This window comes from Carassius carassius, chromosome 31 (assembly GCF_963082965.1).
Source record: "Carassius carassius chromosome 31, fCarCar2.1, whole genome shotgun sequence".
Classification (NCBI taxonomy): domain Eukaryota; kingdom Metazoa; phylum Chordata; class Actinopteri; order Cypriniformes; family Cyprinidae; genus Carassius; species Carassius carassius.
Window position 1 is genome coordinate 10,589,617 of NC_081785.1, and position 5,882 is coordinate 10,595,498.

At 35.8% G+C, this 5,882-nt stretch overlaps 1 pseudogene; it reads left to right on the forward strand.

The window, feature by feature from the left end:
* Positions 1–1,009: 1,009 nt before the first annotated feature.
* On the forward strand, positions 1,010–2,964 carry LOC132111871 (malate dehydrogenase, cytoplasmic-like; annotated as a pseudogene).
* The last annotated feature ends 2,918 nt before the right edge of the window (positions 2,965–5,882 follow it).

The window sequence follows — 5,882 nt, forward strand, 5'->3', positions numbered from 1 at the left end:
ATATCGAGGGAAAATATAGAAAAAGAAGGCTGTGAAACATGATCAGCTTTGCCCTTTTGGCGGTCACACTGTTTAGATTTTTTTAGGGCAATTCGTTTTGGAGTTATTGGCGTTTACCGCTGAATGTGTCACGAATATCGAAAACAAAACCAACTTAACCGCTTAGGGGTAGTTAGCTGTTGCTAACCACTGACATGTTCATGATTTCAAGAGTATCTAAGCAACTGATGCAACTCTCCATCACTGTTTGCTTTTCTCCAGCGTTATTTTCAAAACATTACTGTATTATAATATCTTCTTCTGAGATGATTGAGATGATGGTTATTTGAAACTAAATATTTGAAAGAACCGATTCACTGACATAAATCGGACGATCTTTTAAAACGAGATCTTTTAGGTTGTGATTTGTTATAGTGACTGTACTTTTTATTACAACGACATGAGCGCCTGAAGAGCAACAAAGAACTACATTTCCCAGAAGGCACTTGAAAAGGAGGTGTCCTCCTGAGAAAAACAGGATTGACCTCCGCAATCACCCGAGTAGTGGGAGAGCTGCTGTCATTATAAACTGACTGAAAATGGTAAGAAAAATTTGTATGACATGTACATTGATATGAAATTGTATGTTTCACTGTCAATCTAACCATGTAATTCCGAGGTCCCTTAAGGTTTTTAAAATCAATTTCGATATTTAATTTGACTTTAAGAATTACGTTACAACAGAACTTAAAATGTTACAGTTACCTGTTACATGTAACCTATGATGTTCTGATCGGAAACCAATACTTACATAGTTATGATTAAAATTTTGGGGTGTATTAATCCTCTATTCTGTGTAAAAGTAATGGATTAGATTATTCTGATTATAATGCAGAAGCATTAATTTGCAACAAATGATACTTTCTGCAGAAGTGCCAAGTGGTGAAAGTGAGTTCATTGAAGAAATGTTTAAAAATTGGGTTAAAAATATCCCACACAGAACTGTGGTCTGGCAGAGTTTGCCAGGACTATGTATACATGTTCTAACGTGGTGCGCCTCCTGAATGTATCTGTCCTGAGGAATGATGTAATATCATTTTCTTTTCTTTTATGGTAACTATTGTTTTTAATTCTGTCTCTCTTGTTTTGCTCTAGGCTGAGCCTATTAGAGTCCTGGTGACTGGAGCCGCATGGCAGAATGCATACTCTCTGCTATACAGCATTGCTAAAGGAGATGTATTCAGTAAAGGTCAATTAGAGTCAGGATTTGGCTTATGCTATGTCCAATCACATCCAATTAAAGGCTGTCTGTTTAACCATTTCCAGGAAAAGGCACCATATATGTCAGCTGATGAGATTATTCCAAAACCATAATATGACAGTTATGCAATTCAAATGCTAAAGTTCCCTTTTCCCTGTCTCTTTCAGCCTCTTGTTTTGTTTCTGTTGGACATCACTCCCATGTTGCCTGTGCTGGGGGGCGTCGTTATGGAGCTGCAGGACTGCGCCCTTCCACTTCTGAGAGGTACACAAACATACAGAATGGAGTGTCATGAGGCCTTGTGTCCTCTGGTCTTTTGACATTCATGCCATCTTAAAGGCCTGTGTTTTCATTGCACAAATGACAAGAGCTCAGAGCAATCTGATTGGCTGCATGTATGATCCCCAGCTAAATTTAGGATTGTGGTTCCTATCTGAGGATGATATTGGAAGGTTGACAGTATGTGACCTGTCAAGTGCATGGAACCAGCAACCAAAAATTCTGGAGGCCACACAACCAAAAATTCTGGAGGCCCACACTGTATGGGAAATACAAAAACAAACAAGGTGAAATGCATATTTAATTTATATTTGCATTATGACGTTATATTCATGACATCCACCTTTCCTGCATATTTTTATTTGAATAAATGTATATTTTAATTATTTTATATATACATAGATGGCAGTTCAACAAATACTGCCTACCTGATATTTAAATACCTTTATTTAATATGCATTTATTTTACATTTATTATTTCACAAATTTACATTTAAGGAAATATTTGTTTAAAATTAACACACTATTACAATAGCTGATATATTAAAATACTTTTTTTTTTGATTAAGCAGTACTATGATGTTTTCATAACACAATGTATTTAATTAATTTATATATAAAAACCAGTCAGCCAGTCTTTCACATTACACAGGTTCTTTATTTCTGAGTTTCTTATAAAAACCCAAGTGTTATCTTGTGACTGCCTGATGTTGCTGGTGTTGTTTACCCTCCACCAATGTTAATGCCACTGTTAGTGCCTTTTGTTGCAGAGGTCATCCCCACAGATAAGGCTGACGTTGCATTCAAGGATTTGGATGTTGCCATCCTGGTGGGCTCCATGCCAAGGAAAGAGAGTATGGAGAGAAAAGACCTATTGAAGGCAAACGTCACCATTTCTAAGCCCCAGGGCAGGTGCTTGACAAGTATGCAAAGAAAACAGTCAAGGTAAATAACAGGTCAATGACCTTTGCCTTATTAAATGCAAATATAATGAAGTGAAGCAAATATGTTTTTAATGTTTTAAAGGCAATACATTTTAATTTGCAGGTTCTAGTTGTTGGTAACCCAGCCAACACTAACTGTCTGATTGCTGCCAAATCTGCCCCATCCATCCCCAAAGGTAATTTCTCCTGTCTGACGAGTCTGGATGACAACAGGGCTTGCTTTCAGGTAAGACACCCCATTGCTGGATGGCACACTAATGAAGCACAATGCAAAGAGGTTAAATGGTTCAATCTATGGTGAATTTTACACTACCTTTTAACACACAATGTGTTCTCTAGGTGGCAATGCGTTGTGGCATTTCAGCAAACAGTGTGAAGAATAGGATCATCTGGGGAAATAATTCATCTACACAATACCCTGACATCCACCACTGCAAGGTGAATGTGCAGGGGAAGGACGTGACTGCCTTTGATGCAGTGAAGGACGATGCCTTTTTGTAAGTGCTGTCTGCTGTGTCTTCGTCTTCCTGTAGAGGTCACTGTTGGCCTATTTACTATGCCACACTACTGCAAAGGCGAAACCTTGTTTATCAGCATTCATGTGTATGACAATAATTATTAAGACAGATAGGTCTGCTGTAGAAACATTCTTAATATACTTTGCATATGACTACTGATGAGTGATATGAACATAGTTTTCCTGTGGTTATTCCACTCTTTCCCTCTGTTTCTCAGACAGTGCAAAATTTTGTACATTCCAGCTAATTTTGATGAACGGAGGCTTGAAGTAAAATAATAAACACTGAAGACACAATGAAAAAAAGATGGTAAAACAGTTCATTGATTAAAATGTACTGAAGAAGCGTGATGGGACTCCATGGAACTGAAAACCCAAGGAATATAAAATAGAAATGAACAATGACTGTGTAACAACATCATTTGTTCATAAGTTTTATTTTTTTCATCCCCACATAAACACCCCACATTAAGTATTTACTAATCTACAAGTAATTGTATGTGCAATATGATGATTGCATAATACGAAATGATTGCTAATGAATGTTGCGATACTGTACACAAGGCAACAACTTTATTTGGACTGATGCTGTACAGATTTATGAGGAACTGCTCATTTGTTTTTAACTGCTTATGTGTTTATTTTATAGGGTGAGTTCTTCTCTATGGGTGTCTATTCCACTGGAAACCCTTATTGAGTTCCTGAGGACCTTATTTACTCATTCCCTGTTTCAATCAAGGTTTGTCATGAACAGTGTTGGGGGTAATGCATTACAAGTAACGCGTGTTACGTAATCAGATTACTTTTTTCAAGTAACTAGTAAAGTAACGCATTACTTTTTAATTTACAAGAAAATATCTGAGTTACTTTTTCAAAAAAGTAACGCCAGTTACTTTGTATTCCCATTTTTTGACTGACAAGCCTCCTGTTCCCATATTGGGAGAAATCGGAAGTATGGAGGCGTTGTGTGCGCTGTGTGAACATGTTACTGTAGTTCTAGACTAAATGTGAATGTGCATTAATTCATCCCACTCACAAAAAAAACAAAAAACAAAACAGATTTAGTATTCATCAAAATTAATCAAAACAGTGAAATGCAAACTCAGAATATGACGCAAACCTGCAATAACTAAATATATTAAATAACACAAATGTATCTATTCCCATTTTATTAACAGTGTCTTTGCTGCTGACCTTTAATGATCCAGTTCAACCATACTAATAATTAAAAAATGACTTTAGATAAACTAAAAATTGTGCTTCATTGTTTTGTTTTTTTATTGCTGAAGAGTGTTGAACCTTCTTCTCCTGTGTTCTTCTGTACAGACGTGAATTTACTTTTCCTTCAGCCTGAGGTTTATTCATTACACTTTTTGGTGTGAAAGGGTTTTTACATTTACTATAAATAGAACTTCTTATATTAAAAACAATCAAGCCCTGCTCATATTTAAAAAGTAACGTGAAAGTAACGCAAATGTAACACATTACTTTCCATAAAAAGTAACTAAGTAACTTATTTAGTTACTTTTTTAGGGAGTAACGCAATATTGTAAGGCATTACTTTTAAAAGTAACTTTCCCCAACACTGGTCATGAAGCATTCCCCAAATCTATGCCTGATATCTGTTCCATACACTCAGAATACTGAGATGAAATTCACATTTTCATCTATTTATCAAGCTCAACTAAAGTAAGAAGGATTTTAGCCACCACTGTAAGATATTTATCTTTTTTTTTCAGGATAAGACCTAGAAGATTGTAGATGGCCTGGCCATCAATGATTTCTCAAGAGCAAAGATGGAGGCAACAGCAGCTGAATTAGTGTAGGAAAGAGACACTGCTCTCTCTTTCCTGGGTGTGTGACTATAACCCCAACTGTCTACACCTCTCAGAAAACTTCAGTAGCATGTTTGTAAAACACTCCAGAAAATCTTTTTCTTCCCCTGAAACTGTTACACAAACATTTCCTAAACATTTTCAGTTGGATTTTGGCTGAGAATTCAGAATTGTAATCTAGTCTAGTTGTTTAACATGGATTTCCTTTCTTGTTTTTGGTCTTTCACTAGAGCACAGCTGTCATGTAAAGAAAAAAAAGTCTTAAAACAAGTAATTATTTCTTTCCAGCAAAAACAATGTAACATATCCTGTAACATTACATGCGCTGTACGAAAGAGTACTTATTGTTCTGTCCTGCAAGGTCATTGATGTGAGGTTGTAGACGTGGCCTTGCCGCCTGTGTTGCCAAATCTCGATAGAAAAAAACTCCAAGATTTGCGATGTCTTTTCAATAATAATATATCTACAAAATAATTGACTTTTACTAGACACCTGGCCCTTAGTTAATAAATAATGACACCTATTAGCAAAGGAGAAAATATTTAATAACTACTTTGGTATGGGGTGTCGGTTGCTGTTTTTGGTAGACAATGTTGTGGTAAGTAATTGTACTAAATATAATTGTACTAGAAGTCCCAAATAAGCGAGTGAATTCTGCGAATACTGTAACAAATCGCTACCCACCACAGCTTTTATTCGTAAGCGATTTTTTTTAAATGACTATCCTCAAGTAAATTACAAGAGGACATGGCAACACTGCTCTCCGACAGCAGTAAGCCAATGAGAAGAGCCGCTCTGAAATACAGTGCTCCGATTGGTTACAGACAGTTTACGTTTTCCCTTTGGAATTATTATTATATTTCCCTGCAATGTTTGTAATAACTTGCATTTGTTTACAACATTAATTACATAAAACTTTGTTAGATTTTGTAATATAATATTAGTGTAAATGAATTCAGAATCACAGTGTCGCAGTTGACCATTAAAAAAAGGAGGGTGATAAATGACGTAGACCTTTATAATTTTGGTTTCTATTCAGTTCTTTAAATTTTTTTTTAAAGTTCTTT